The following is a 16,896-nucleotide window of genomic DNA, read 5'->3' on the forward strand; positions in this document are numbered from 1 at the left end:
ACTAAGAGGAAATAATCCTTTGCTTTTTTAAAAAAATATTTTTATTTATTTGAAAGAGTTAAAGAAATAAGAGGGAGAGACAAAGACCTTCCGTTTACTGAATTGCTCCCAAAATGGCTGTGATAGATGGAGCTGGTACAGGCAAAAGCCAGGAGCTTGGAAATTGATTTAGATGTCTGATGAGGGTGGCAGGGGCCCAAGTGCTTGGACCATTTTTTGCTGCCTTTCCAGGCACATTAACAAAGAGGTGGATACAAAGTGGCACAGTCAATCCTAAACCAGTGCTCATGTGTGCTGTTGGTGTTGCAACTAGAGGCTTAACTCAGGGTGACTTAACCTACTGTGCCATAATGCCATCCCCTAATATTCCATTGTTAATATGGTTAATGTACGCACAGGCTATGCCTGCTGCTTTATAATCTTTTATTACTTAAAAGCATACAGTGATTTCCCCATGACATTCCTTTTTATGTAATTTTTAAATAAAAACCTAAGAAATCCAAAGGAAAAACCAAAAACCCTCCATGGGAAAGAGAAGATGTGAAACTTGAACAGGATCTTAAAATGCAACAAAACATTTGAGCTCTTACTGTGGGTCAATTACTTAACTGCTTTCCATGCATCTTGTCATTTAATGCTCATAATAAATGTGAGAAATAGCTAGTATTATAAATCTCAATTGCCCAGAGCTGGAAACTAAGGCTTAACCAGAATTTTGCTCAAGGTCAATTGGTTAATACATAGCAGAGCTACAACTTAAATACCACAACCACTGAGTAAACAGTGTCACAGAGATTGTTCTAAAACAGGCTCAGATGGCAGTGTCCCTGACTCCCAAGCCTGTGTCATTAACCTCTTCTCCATATCCAGGACTAGTTAAGTGAAGAAAGTGGAGAAGACATCATAGACAGAAGAACTATATATTTAGTAGTCCACAAGCAGAACTTTAGGCTTGATTTGAGTCTGACTGATAGTATTTTTCTGTAGTGTAAAGGTAATTTGTTGAAGAGATTAATGGGGGCAAAAAGCACCTTGACTAGCATAGAATTCATCATAGTCCTCCAATTTTCAAACAGGAACATCCCTACCCCAGCTGACCATTATTGAAAAGGGAAGCTTATGAAAAAAAAAAAAAAGCATTAACAAGTCTCTTCAGCCCTAAGCACTTAGTACAAAATAAAACAATTTTATATGAAAACACTTGCAAACACTCATGTCATGAAATAAAATGCAAAACTTACATATATTTTTAACTCAAAGCTGAAGACTTAAAAGTTTGCTTTTGGGATCTTTTATTTTTGGCAGGCTCTTATGAAAAGCTCCCAAATCTCAAGTGTCTCAGTTTGATTGGCTCTCTTTAAAAGCTCTTCAGTCAAAATGTTGCTCTATAAAAATATGAATCTAATTGAGAATGGCATTATTTATCATATTTGTTTAAAATGATATTTACCCCTAAGGAAAGAGAACACAAAACCAAATAAAAAATGTAGTCATGGCTTTTTCTTTCTTCTACTGATCCTAAACAAAGAAATTGAGTTTCACCAATAACAAAAATATCAATAGTCAGAAGTCATAGTTCAAATCCAGAAATAAAAATTTCTGAATCTATATTACTGCTGCATACTGACCTGTTTCAAAGTATTTCTTGGCCCTGTTAGTCTTTCTTTCCAGTGCCAAAATAATCAGTTCACCTGGAGACAAGTATTATTAGGAGAAATTCAGACAAAACCCATCAGCAGACTGAATTTATCCCTTGTCAAACAGAAATCCTGGCAATATGCAGAAATTTTTATAAACGGCACTTTACAAAATAGAGAAATTGTCTGCAGTAGATTGGTAGAGGAAAATATGAGATTAAAACTTGACAACATCAAAATGCAATGTGGTATCTGAATTGGATCTAAAACAGAAAAAAAAACATTAATGGAAAAAACTGGTGAAAGTCAAATGCGATCTGGAGTTTAGCAAGTACTAATTGATTGGCATTGACTTCTTAGCATTGAGTAATGATCATGGTAATATAAGATTTGCGTTAGAGGAAAGCAAGTGGAAGGTAAATGAAACTCTGTGCTCTTTGTAACATTTTTATAATGTAAAATTCTAAAGTAAAACATTCATTAAAATATTTTAAAACCATTGTCTTCAACATTATGAAAACAGAAATAAATGTTCCTGAAGAATTTCTAAACTGTGTTAAGTCATGAATAGGGTTTCCAAAATTGTTATCTCCTTGCTTAAACTATTCAGAATGATTTGTTACTTCATCATTAATAGCTTGTATATTTATTGGACATTTGATCTAGTTCCATCTGGATATTTTAAGTCAAATATCCATTTTGTTTCATTCTCAACACGAATGTGTTTCACAGATTAAATGTTTAAGATGTAACACTATCTCCCATATCTGCTTCTTACAATGGGTTTCCTTCCTTCTCTGCTTCTATTAAATATAATACAAATTTAATAGCAAAAGAAAGAAAAAAGTGTTATCTATTTTTGTGACTGTTTCTTTAAACTCTATAGCTTCTTCTTATGAATCACTTAAGTCTGGACTCTGCAGTTTGATCAGAGAATTCAGTCTGGTTGATAACAAGACTGAACCCTTTTTGTGCATCTTAAAGAACTGGTTAATGAAAAGAGGGATGCACTGAATCATCTTTTCAAAGACCCCCTACAACTACAGGTCATTGCCTCATTGTGTTTTTAACATCTTCTTTCTTCGGCTTTTTTAAATTAATATTTCTTCTAGCTATTTGAAGATTCCTAGCTTTGGACATAACTTCCCTTTTTTGGAGAATTGGCTGCTCAAACGTCACCTGTTTATCAAAGCTTCCTATTCTCCTTGAATTTGGTGTTCTAAGCTTATGATGATAGGACCCTTAGACAGTCTGTTAGAAAAAGATGCAGAAGTCTCACTCACATGACTGCATTTCCTACTCCTCTCTAGATGTGGTTCTGCCAATAATCTTTGCTTCTTTGAATGCTTCTGGGCCTGGTATCAACCCCTTGACCCATTTCTGTTTCTCCTTTCCAGACTCTCATATTGCTGGGACCAGTAAACTCATCTAGTAGATGTCTCCTTTGTGAACACAAATTGAAAGAGGTAGTCCCAGACTTAAGGAGGCAACTAAATTATATGACTTTGAACACTTCTTCTGACCTCACTTTATTCAGTTGTAAAATTTCTCCCTACCTGATAGATACGTTCATCCTTTCTTTTTCATTTTTTAGGTTTAAGAATCAACTTAGTTGTCATTTGTTTCCAAAATGTTGTTTCTGAACCTGGCCAAATTGGGATACAAGGTCCCTCGCTATGCTTATATGATATCTCATAAGCAGCTAATTACCAAGTTTCACATCTACCCAGTAAAGCGTGGGTTTTTTGAGGATAAAAATGTTATTCTTAATGTCTGTATCTCACACAACCATTACAATGCCAAATAGCTATTAGACATCTTAGAAATAGTCACATTTTATCCATGCCATTTATTGAATAAGTAAAATAATAGGTTGAAATGAGAGTATCCTCCAGGTTATTTATTTATTATTTTTTTAGTTTTTAATACATTCAATATAATTCATAGATATATTCTGAAATTATAATGATATTCCCTCTTTCTTTCTTACTCTTTCTTTCTTTTTTAAAATGAAATCATTTACCTATAATTCTGTTCTTATTTATAGAGAAGTGCAGTTACTAATCTCTGGAGTCTTTAAAAATTGTGCTTCACATTGCTCCATTGAAATTCCTAGGAGAAAATGCCCTCAATTAGATATTGATGTTACTTAACCTCATTCATCCTCCTTTGTGTTTATGCTTATTCCTGTGTTATATAAATGGTTGTCATTGTAAAAACTGATTATTTCAGAAATAACTTGGTACCTGCAACATGGCAGACACTGTGCTAGGAACACGGGGCATGGAATCTGCTCTTAACTGTCAGCTAGTTGGAAGGACAGACAGAGAGATTATAACATGATTTACTAAATACTACTTATAGAGTTATGAAGAAGAATGGGGAAGGACAACACCTAAGAAAAGTCTGACGTAGTAGTTGAGTTGGCTTTGAAAAGTGACTTGGGGCTAGCTAGCACTGTGGTGCACCTGGTTAAGCCACCACCTACAGTACTGGCATCCTATATGGGCATCAGTTAGCATCCTGGTTGTTCCACTTACCATCCAGCTCTTTGCTAATGCACCTGGGAAAGCAGCAGAAGATGGCCCTAGTACTTGGGCCCCTGCATCCACATGGGAGATCCAGAAGAAGTCCCTTGTTCCTGGTTTTAGCTTAGTTCAGCCCAGGATGTTATGGCCATTTGGGGAGTGAACTAGTGGATGGAAGATTCTCTCTCTCTCTCTCTCTCTCTCTCTTTCTCTCTCTCTCTCTGTAGCTCTGCCTTTCAGATAAATAAATAAATCTTTTAAAAAAAGAAAGAAAACTGAATAAAATGTGCTTTGCAGGGAATCATGAATCAACTAGACAATTTCCCAAATTACTTATATCTGCTTAGCTTTAGATTATTTTTAAATAATTTTCAGGATGTATTTTATTTATTTGAAAGGCATAGTTACAGAGAGAGAGAGAAAGAAAGAGAGAGAGAGAGCATGCGAGTCTTCTATCCACTTGTTCACTCCCCAACTAGCCATAACAGCCAGAGCTGGGCCAGGAGCCAAGAACGATACCTGAGACTCCCACAGGTGTGGCAGGGCCCAAGCATTCAGACCATCTTCTGCTGCCTTCCCAGGTGCATTAACAGAGAGATAGATCAGAAGTACAGGAACCAGGAGTTGAACCAGCATTCTAATAAGGGATGCTGATGTTAAAAAGAGAAAGCTTAAAACATTGTGCCATAAGGCTTATTCCTAGGTGATTATTTTAGAAATGTATTTAACATAAATTTTTTACTAAAAATGGTATCAAAATATGCATTAGTTTTAATTGTTTAGAGCTGCTTTGAGACAAATGACAGCCAACAAACTTTACCTAATGAACATACTTGTTCTCATGCATTTGATGAGAAACTGCAGTTTTATTGAACACATGTAATTTCTACCCCATACACATAATTACTATTGTGGAAAAAGTTGTAGGCATTCAGGATGCTTCCATGAACACCAAGGGTTAAGTCATTTGTGGGTAAGATGCTTCCAAGGCCTACAATACTCAAGAAAGAGAATTACCTCAAATAGATATAAAAACAGCATCACTTACAAAGAAAAGCTAATGACCCATTTTGTTTAAAAAAAGCCTTGCATATAGCATTATATTATCATATTGAAATAATTGATTACTCATAAGTTAAATGGGGATAGTGTGTTAGCTTTTTTTTCACTGTAACATTTTCTCTTTTTTAAGATTATTTATTTTGTAAGTCAGAGCTATGGAGGGAAATGGACACACACACACACACACAGATCTTCCATCTGTGGGTTCATCCCCGTGGAAGTAGAGCACCTGAGACACAAACTGGCACCCATATGGGATCCTGGCACCACAGGAAGAAGCTTTACCCACTAAGTCTCCATGCTGGCCCCTCACTATAACATTTTCAAGGAGCTACTTAGGGAGAAGGTTGAAAGCTTTGAAAGTTCACAGTCACAGCCCAAGGCTGGGCAGCACCATTGTTCTCGTGTGTTGGGCAGATGGTAAGTGATGGAATGAACACAGAAGAGGGGTCACAAGACAATCCAGGAAGGAGAGAGAGAGAGAGAGAGAGAGAGAGAGAGAGAGAGAGAATGTTCATTCATTTCGTGTCTCATTATGAAGCCGCATCGATTCAGTCATAGGCCCCACCATGACAACCTAATCTAATCTAATCGCTCCCCAAAGGTCCTACTTCAGCCACTGAAATTTAATTTAATATCCACTCTCTCATCACCGTTAACACACAATTATAGCACTTAATGGCACAGTTATGGGTACACAGTAAGTATTAAGAAAATGGTCATTATTTTTCATGTTTTTACCTTTATCATTATGCTGAAATGATATTAAATATAATAAACTAATTTATTCTGTCCTCTAACTTGTGACCCTATATCTTATTCAATATTCACTAATTAAGTCCATGTGTAACTTTGCAACAGAGAAGGGCCTTTAGTAAAATATGAGAAAAGAACTTTTTATTTCAAAAGCCTAAGTCTGTAGAAATGTAGATAATAGAATGCACAAGGAGACTCAGATATGTACACCTCACCATGGATATTAGATATATTCTGATGCAGGAAAAAGGGGGCAGCCTCAAGAAAAGGTAGAGTGGATGTTGAGTCCTTGATCATGGAGAATTTTTATGCTGCCCTCTGGACACAGTCCAAATAGTAGAAAACTGTAAAAACCCCAGACAGAAACAGTAAGAATCAGGTAGGCACTGCTTTTCTGGTGAGGGGTCCATAAAAAACTCGTTAAGCTCAGAACTGAAAGGAAAAAAAGGAGACAGTTAAGTGTAGAGCAGTGGAGGAAGTTTCCCAAGAAGAATCTGCAAGGACGAGGACTCTGGTATACTCTGGAGACTACAAGTTGGTCATTGTGACTGTCGGGAAAAGTTGAGAGTAGAGTGAGGCAATGCAGCTAGAGAAGAAAATTATGTCTGGTCCTATGAGTCCTTGTGGTCAGAATGAAGAGCTTAGCTATCAGAACAGCGGAAGCCATAGAGTGACAAGACGTGGTAACACATTTTAGAGGATCACTCTGGTTGCTATGTGGGAAGAGATGAGAAAGGGCGAAAAACAGACAGGGAAACTAGTTAAACATCCATAGAATAGTCCAAATGAAAGCCTCTTTCAGAGAATTGTAGATAAAGAGAACTGAACTTGTTTCAGATTTATTTTTAGGGCTGTGGTAGGCTCACTGATACCCCAATCTTTGGAATTGGTAACTATATTATGTTCCAATATTAAAGGGTTCCCAAAGGCAACTAAGGTAACTTGACCTTAAAATAGAGAGAGAATTTCAGAATATCTAGATAGGTTCAACCTGATTACATGAACCCTTACAAAGAGAGAACTGCAGCAGCAGATGGTATCAGAGAGGGGTGACACAGGAGAGGTCAGAGATTCCAATTCTGAGAAGGTTTTGATCATGCCACTGCTATATCCTGAGCACAGCACAGGCTGTGCCTAAGCTGAGAGGTTTAAAGTAGCTGACAGAGTTCCAAGTGCCCCAATGTGGGCTGACACAGAACTCAACTATGTTTCCAAGAGAGGATGTAAATGGTGAAGGTAAGAGATAGTCTCTGTAGTAGCCCCAGGTGACCTAGCTCTTACCTAGAGTCTGTGATTCATAGAAAGGAATAGAAAATTAAGAGAAAAAAAAAGGAAAGAAGGAGGTGGGTTGAGGGAAGGAAGGAGGGAAGTATGATTGTCTTCTTAGAATTGTACCTATGAAACACATGAAGTCTCTTTACATTAGTAAAAATTATAAAAAAGAAAAGAAAAAAAGTTTGGTTGAAAGAATGATGTGTACCAAAGTTTACCTCTGCTACACCCAACTGCCTGTCTGCATTTGATAATATAGAAACATCCTTGGGGAAAGAATTTGGGAAAATTTTGTATTGCCTTGGAGGAATTGGAGACTGACATAAATTCTGCTTAGCTGTAGAAAAATAAAGGTACATATCTTTCACATATGTACTTCTGGGCCAACAGTGATACCCATAAGTTAAACCATTGCCCGTTTGCTGCATGAAGGTATGACTTCATGCTCTACTTCCTGCTCTGATTTTTTTTTTTTTTGTGATCCATTCTCTAGTAACTACTCATTCATTGACTTATTCTATAATTTTTCTTCAATTTGTTCATCAGCTTTTCTGATTCCTAACAGCATGCTTTAAGTTTGCGAAACTGATTCTGAGATTAATGCTTATAAATGCACCTATTTATTTTCTTAAACATTTTTGAAAGTTAATTTATCTACAATTTCCTATGTGAACAATGCAATTATTTAAATGGTTTTAGGAAACAGCACACTCCACAATAATCTTTAGTTTAGGACAAATTTAAATGGGATGTAAAAACTTCAAGAGAACTAATCTGATTCACTTTGAAAGTGTTGTTTCCTGAATACAACATTTTCAGACCAATCTGGGACAAAAAGTTATCGAAGGATTTATAAGTTTTAGAACCCTCCTGCAAAGGATTCAGTATTTGACTCATTTTCAATAGGAGGGAATAGAGGACTGGAAAAGTAACTAACAGAAAATTTAGGGAAGGCCACATCAGAGTCTTCCGTAGGAGGTGCTTGTGGGCCTGGGGATTGGAAAGAGTAGAACAGAAGTGATATGACCTCCTTTCTCTATTCTTGCAATCTCATTTTTACAAATTGCACATGTTTATTTAATAATTAAATTTTATAAAGGAAAGTAGAATGTGGCTTTCCTGTTTCTCATGATGTTTGATCCACATATAATAAAATAATTTACAGGTATCTTCACTTAACCAATTATTTCCTATTCTCTGTCAATAGAATACTCAGTTCAAAGAAGTCAATACTCTCAGAAGCAATTTTCTGATTTCCTCTGCTAGATTAGCTATATAATATAGCTTCTTTGTCAACAATTATTAAATCAAAAGTATTATTCAAATGCTAAGTTTGTGCTCAGCATTGTATAAGACATTGTAGAGGGTACAGAATAATGGTAGACATAAAAACAACAATTGATAATGTATACAGAGCATCGCTTCTAGGCCTTTTGGCTAAGATCAAGTATAATGTATACAGAGCATATATGGGCCAGAGAGTATCCTAAAAACTTTATATGAATTATCTCTTTTATCTCCCACAAGAACCCAATGAAGGAAACTAGTATTATCCACCACTATCTATTTTATATTCTTTATAATATAATATACTCTACAAGATAACATTTAATGTAATGATAAATTGTAAGCATATTCCTTAATAATATTAAAGTAGTGTCTATTATAAATCATTTTATTGACAAAAATTAAGTTTTAGAGATATAAAGGAAGCTATCTAATGTTGAATTGATGTGGATCCAGCCTGACTGACTCGAGAGCATGACTTTAATCTCTTAGGTGGCTCTATGGTGGGTTTATTATATAGATGGAGAGGCAAGACACTCCCACTTCCAACTAAAAGCCATCCAAAATTGTATTGGGGTAAGGTAAACTTTATGTTTAGACTAAATAAACAAATGCAAAAGACCCTGATCAGGGTCTTAGCAATGTTAGAATTCAGAGAGGGTCAGTGAAGGTTAGCATGGTTAAGGGAGGCTTAAGAGAGGTGATATTTAAGGAGGAAAGTCCTAGAATGACTCAGATGTAGGTGTTTTTCCAACAAAAAAAATGGTTTGGTTGACACAGTGTGCACATGCTGAGAAATTATTAGAAATAAGCCAGAGGACAGGCAAATAGCCCTGAGGGCAGTGCCTTGGAAGTATGGCTCACCAGTTTAATTTTAATGTGGTAAGAGAGTAAGAGTTATGGTAATAATGACAATAGTAATAGTACACTGGTTTTACACTTGGCTTTCAAAGACGGTATCTCACTTAATGCATGTGCTTGTAGAATGTTCATCTGTCAGGACATAGATTAGAGAGCACTTCAATTCAGTGGGCCCATTAGGACATTACTATTAGTCAGAAGTGCAATGAGGATATTGAACCAGGGTCAGGATAATTAAGGGGAAATGGAAGACATTATAGCTATTGAAAGTCTTTATGTGCCAAAAGAATTACATGCTATATGTGGTACTCTGACATGAGTTCAAGACCTGATTCAAACACTTACTAATTGGGTGACATTAGGCAAGTTATTTAAACATCCAGTGCCTCATTTTTTAACAAAATACTTGTTTAACACATATCATATGCCAATATTAGACTATATCTCAGGATAGAATGGAAAAGTAAATGGACATGGTCCCTGTACTTACGAAGCTCACAGTAAGATGGACATTAATGTACATTATTTAATCTTGATCCATTTGATATTCAGTAAATGGAAGAACCCAAAATGTCTGGCTCCATAGTCTATGCCCTTAACCAAAATGTAACATTGCTATTGTCTCTATCTAGTGAGGGATGCATATGTTTGCTTATTAGATGAAGAAGAACAACTTTCTCACAAAGAGGTCCATGTTTTAATCCCAAGATTGTAAATATGTTGTATTACATGGCAAAATGGATTTTTCAGATGCATTTAATATTATTAAAGTGGAAGCCTATGTAAAGGAACTCTGAAAAGTTTGTGGAAAAGGAGTTAAGATAAGTATATTCTGTGTAAAAAACTGAAATACATGCATGTGAGAATTCTCCAGAAAGCTTTTGAAAAGTGTGTCTATTGAAAGTAGTATGCATGGGTCTTATTTTTTTTTTTTTGCACCCAAATAAGCTGCTCTTTTGATTCTATTTTCCATGAATTGTTTAAGGTAACCGTGTCTTGGATTATTCAGGTGGGCCCAATCTAACCAAACAAGCACTTCAAAGCAGAGAAATCTCTCCAGCTGGAAACAGATAAAGCAGAAGAGAAGTCAGTGAGATTCAAAAGACGATGGGTATTGGAGTCACTGTTGCTGGAGAGGTAACTTGGATAACATGAGAAGGAATGTTGTCAGTTTCCCAAAGCAAAGAACAGCCCCCGAAAGACGGTTAACAAGGAAACTTGGACTCATTCCTATAACCACCTGGAACGGAACTTAGGCGATAGTTTCAATGAGTTTGGAAAAGGATTCATCCTCAGAGCTCAGAAGAAAACACATGCCTACCAATACCTTGATTTTGGCACTAGGACTTCTCACCTTCAGAATTGTGAGGCAATAAATGAGTATTATCTGCTTAATGAGTTTAACCTGTTAAACTTGTGGTAATTTGTGATGTAGCAATAGAAAATGAATACAGAGGCTGCATGACTAGAGCTTGATTATGATAAGAAGTGGAGGAGATGAATAATGGGGAATATCAGCAATATAATTTTGATGATTGAGAAAATCATATGTCATCATTTAGTTAGTGAATTGGCAGTGGGGATGGGTGGGTAGGAGAGAGTAACTTAGCTGGGGGAAGGCATTAGAGCTCAAGCATCCATTTTCTAGATATATTAAGTTTGAAATATGTCAAATTGGTAGTTGGATATATCAGTATAGAGCTCAATGATAGATCTTGGATATTCAACAACCAGTTTGAAGTCATTGACATGCAGCAGTTTTTTCTTTTAAAAAAACTGGTATAAATAGTTCTAGTTATAGCAAAGGTTATTTTGAGAAGCAAATAACATGATGTCTATTCAACACAAGTATATGGTCTGGAACCTGATCAGTGCTTCAAAATGTTTGATATGACATGTTATGATTCCAAATTTACATTGAGGAAACTGATGAGAGGATCATAAACTTGCCAATGTGCCTAGAAAAAATAGTGGAGCCAAGATTTAAACACAGATCTGTCTTCTCTGCAGTCTGCTTTCTTTCTCCTGTACCTTAATATATAGTAAATCTTAATTCAAACATTTGAAAGAATTGCCAGATGTTTCCTTTGGTTGTCAAAACTATTGGTTAAAACATGAGAAACCATATTTGACTTAGACAGACTAATACCTTGGGTGCCTCATAGACCCCTAGAAAATCTGGCAGACTAAGTTAAGAAAATGAACAGAAACCATGGGAGACAAAGCAGCAGATACCACACAGAGTAATTACTGGGTGAGCACAACTCTGCACCAACTGGAACTGGGTCATTTGAGAGGTACTGATACCCCCAAAGATGCTAGGCGTGCTGGTGGGTGCAATTGGTCTTGATCCTGGATGTTATGACCAGCATTTGAATGAATCCCCAGGTGTTTTCTTTTATTTCCTTCCATCACAGTAAGTCTTATTTTAGGTATCTTAGCAAAGATACTCTTATTGGCTAAACTGTGATTCCCCCTAACCTCCCTACTCCAACTCATATGTTGATGTCCTAACCTCTAGTATCTCAGAGTGTAATCTGGGTTGGAAATAGGATCTTTAACAAAGTAATTAGCTTACATTGCAACCATTAGGGTAAGACCTTATCAAATATAGCTGGTATCCTTTTAAGAAAGGAAATTTGGTGATAGTCGCACACAGCAGGAAGACCATTTGAAGTCACAGAGAGAAAGAAATTGCCTACAAACCAAGAGATAGCCATGGAACTGATTGTTCTCTCATAGGCCTCAAATGGAAACAAACTAACTCTCTCAGTGCCTTGATTTAGGACTTCTGCTTCTAGAACTCAGAAAAAGGTAAATTTCTGTTGATTAAGCCATCCAAGAGATGGTATTTGCCATGGCAGCTATTATAACAAACAAATAGATACAAATGGAATTCGGATAGAAATGCACTGTTTTGTCAGACACTTCAGTTTTCCTCTACTGACATTCAGGTATCTTTTCTTCTTATTATTAGAATAAAGTCCAGGATACCACCTACAACTTTACCTTGTACTTTTCCTTCAAGAAATCTCAAAACATCCATGCAATGTATAGCCATGACAATTTATGGAAAGCTTTTAAAATAATGCAGTTCTCCTTATAAAAGGAATGCACATAGGAAACTAAATATATTTCTCCATAATCCATTCTTGCTCTGGCATTTCCTTTTGTGGCAAATGGAAATTCTATACACCTGGTTTTGCAGTTCAGAACTCTTAGTGTTATTTTTTGTTGTTGTTGCTACTCTTTGATTCAACTTCACTGTTAATTAATTACCATCTGCTATTGACCCAACTACCTAAAATAGTTGCCTATCCTATACAATTTTCTCATCCCTTCTGCTACTCTGTTAGTCCAGCATATCATCATCATCTCTCCCTCTGATTACCAACTCCATATCCTATTTTTTCTGTTTTACTCCATATCCCATTCCTTTGATCTTTCCGTTATATGCTGGCCAGTGTACTTCTTTCACACTGCTAGTTGGTTCTGACACATTTCAATCCTCCATGTCTTTCCATGGCCCTCAGGATAAAGCATGGGGATTTCTTCATATAGTTTATTCGGTTCTTACATATCTGATTTTTGCCTCTGTGATCTTACCTCTTCTCATTCCCTCAATCTTACTCCTAGCTCTGGCCATAAAAAAAGTACTTAGTTTCTTTTTTGTATTCTGTCTCCAGGACTTTGTACTTGAAATTCCCTCTGACTGAAAGCTGTTCTATATTTCCTTCAAGAATTCCCCTTTTAACTAAAAATTCCCATTTAGATATCAAATCTTAGCACCTTATTTACTCAATGAGCCATTATGCAAATTTTTTAATCTTTATACTTGTTTCCTCATCCATAAATGGGGATATAATAGAATTCTTTTCACCATTAATATGCAGAATGAGTTAAGTTTTATAAGATACTTAAAATAATTAATGAGAATGGCAGTCATTCAAGGATTGACAGTCATTACTATTCTGATTATTGTTTTCATTTATAAGATTTTATTATTACCCCATTCTTGAACTCAAAAGAGAGTTTGGGTTGTGGCATATCAGGTTAAGAATCCACCTGCAATGTTGGCATCCTATATGGGCACTTGTTGGATTCCCAGATGCTCCACTTCCCATCTATCTCCTTGCTAAGGCAGCTGAGAAAGTAGTAGAAGATGACCCAAGTGCTTGGGCCCTGTCATCCATGTGGGAGATCCAGATGGAGTTCCAGGCTCTTGGCTTTGGCCTGGCCATTGCAGCCATTTGGGGAGTGAACCAGTGGAAGATTCTCTCTCTCTCTCTCTTTCAAATAAATAAGTAAATATTTAAAAAAAAAAAAGCAAATCTGAGTTTTGAAGGCCTCCTCTGTATCTCCATAGCACCCTGTGTTTCCCATGTGATAGTATATACACCTGTTTGCCATATTGTCTCTCTGTGAATTCCATGAGGGTTCATTTGTATCCCAAATACTCAGAAAATGTAGGTAACTAATAGATTTTTTCTTAGATAAGATATTTTTCTATCAATTTTCCCAGCAGAGGTACAAAGTTTGATCTAGAATTCACCCTATTATGCACCATCTAGAGCTTTAGAATGTCTTTCAGAGATTCTAGGCCTGTATACATATAAATAAGAATTAAACAACCAGAGGAATATTGCATTGGTATAGTATAAGTGCCATGGAAGATAGAAGAGCTGAACATGTGCCCAAATTGAACCAATATTTACTGAGGGTCAAATTGGTATTATCTAATTATTGTCATCCAAACTGCACAACCATAAATAAGTCAAACATTATTTCCCCTACTTTATAGATGAGACAACTGAGGACCAAGTAAACTTGGACTTTTGCTTAAGTTCACTCAGATTGGGTTAATACTTATTTTGACACTAGTTTTTGACTAAAGCCTTTGCACTTTCCATTTCATGTTTGGTAGTCACTCCCTTCATGGCAAATCAGTGATGATAATATAAATTTGCAGATCATCTTGACATACAGGATGATAAATTAATGGTTCCTTCTTTCTTGTGAATTGATTTTCTGAAAATTATCTGCTCTTAAGCAATCCAAATTTTGCACTTCACAAGTTGATAAAACTTCTATATGAAGTTTCTTCTAAATATATTGTTTAATATCTTATAATATGTATCTAGTTAACCAAATATAGGGAAAGAAGCTTACATTCATTTTCATACAACATCCAGACTGAACTATTGGTAACTATGTACTGACAGATGCCAACTTATATTTCTGAATTCACACATATTAAATATCTGTTCCCAGTTGCCACTGATATGACTTTGTGAGATATCCCTTTTTGGGAGAAGATACCTAATACGAATCAAGTTATTCTAATGATAGTGTTCTTGCTGTCTTTGTCAAGGAGAAGCATCCCTGCTTATATAGACCTCTTCCGAGATGAAGAAAATACCAGTGATGTGGGTGCATCTGGACCTCATGGTGGGTATTAATTACTTAACATTTCTCTGTTTCAATTCAAATCCTACACTTTGGAAACAACAGATGATATCCTGAAATAGTTCTGCCAGCTCATTTTCTGTTAACTCTAAAAGTATCTAACATTTACTGAGTGCTTACTATATGCTGACATTTTGTAAGACTCATTATTGTCATCATCTTAGTTAATACTCATAACAATCCTGGTAAATTTGAATGTCTTCTCCATTTTGTAGATATCTTGTTCAAACTCCTTCAATCAAAAAGACACATGGCTGAGACCCCAATCCAGGCTGCACCACTTCAAAGTCCAGGATCCTAATCAGTAGTCTACATTGCTTTAGTAAATTTGGCTACTGCCCATGGATAATAGAGAGATGTTAGATTGGAATAACTGTAATAGCCAACAATCTTGAGAAAGATCCTCTATTTAATATCTTTTATTATTAGAAAGTAAATTCCTGGTGGTTTTATTGTCCATAATTCTACTGTTATCCAATATATTTAATAGGCTTATATCTCGTGTCCTTTGATCAGAAACCATCTCTGGTATTTTGTTGATGCTCCCAATTAAGTGATATAATTCTTTGCAATTGAAGAAACACAGTAGCCACTTTGTTAATTAAAGTAAATTATCAGAGATATGGTAGAAACTCATTATTCTGGCCAATATTGGTCTGTCTGGATTTTAGCTTTGACCTGTATTTATCAAGTTCATCCTTATCTGATTCCAGATCTTAGGGAGGGATGCTTCCCCATTAAATAGGATGCTGGCCGTGATATTGTCATAAATTGCCTTTATTGTGTTGAGGAATGTTCTTTCTATACCCAATTTGCTTAAGTTTTTCATCATGAAAGGATGTTGTATTTTATCAAATGTGTTTCCTACACCTATTGAGATAACCATATGGTTTTTATTGCTCAGTTTGTTAACATAATGTATCACATTTATTGATTTACAATTGTTGAACCATCCCTGCATACCAGGGTTAAATCCCACTTGGTCCAGGTGAATCATCTTTTTGATGTGTTGTTGGATTTGATTAGCTAATATTTTCTTGAGGATTTTTGTATCTGTGTTCATCAGGGATATTGGTAGTTAGTTCTTTTTCTCTGCTGCATCTTTTTCTGGCTTAGCAATTGAGGTGATACAGGCCTCAAGAAGGAGTTTGGGAGGATTCTCTCCCTTTCAATTGTTTTGTACACCTTGAGAAGAACTGGAATTAGTTCTTCTTTAAATGTCTGATAGAATTCATCAGTGAAGACATCTGGTCCTGGGCTTTTCTTCTTTGGGAAACTATTACTAATTCAATTTAAATCTTGGCTATTGGTCTGTTTAGGTTTTCCATGTCTTCATGACTCAATTTTGGTAGATTGTATATGTCTCAGAATCTATCCATTTCTTCTAAATTTCCCAATTTGTTGGCATACAGCTCTTTGTAGTAATCCCTGACAATTTGTTTAATTTCTGTGGTAAATGTTATGACATTTCCTTTTTCATTTCTGATTTTATTGATTTGGGTCCTCTCCCTCTTTTAATTACTTCTTTCCTCCTACTAATTTGGGGTTTGGTTTGTTGTTTCTCTAGGTCCTTGAGATGCATTGATAGCTTATTTATTTGATACCTTTCCAATTTCTTCATGTAGGCACAAATTTCTATAAAACTTCCCTCTTAAAACTGCTTTTGCTGTATCCCATAAGTTTTGATATGATGTATTTATACCTTCATTTGTTGCAAGAATGTTTTTGATTTGTCTTTTGATTTCTTCTATGACCCCCTGTTCATTCAGGAGCATGCTGTTCATTCTCCATATGTTTGCTTGTTTTCTACAGATTCTTAAATTGTTGACTTATAGCTTTATTCCATTGTGGTCAGAGAAGATGCAGGTATGATTTTGATTTTTTTAAATTTGCTGAATTTAGCTTTAGGCCTAGCATACCCCATGTATTAATGAGTAGAATGTATATTCTGCCACTGTGCTGTGAAAAGTTCTGTAGATATCTGTTAGGTCCATTTAGTCCATAGTGTTGAATAGCTCTGTTATTTC

This window comes from Oryctolagus cuniculus, chromosome 1 (assembly GCF_964237555.1).
Source record: "Oryctolagus cuniculus chromosome 1, mOryCun1.1, whole genome shotgun sequence".
Classification (NCBI taxonomy): Eukaryota; Metazoa; Chordata; class Mammalia; order Lagomorpha; family Leporidae; genus Oryctolagus; species Oryctolagus cuniculus.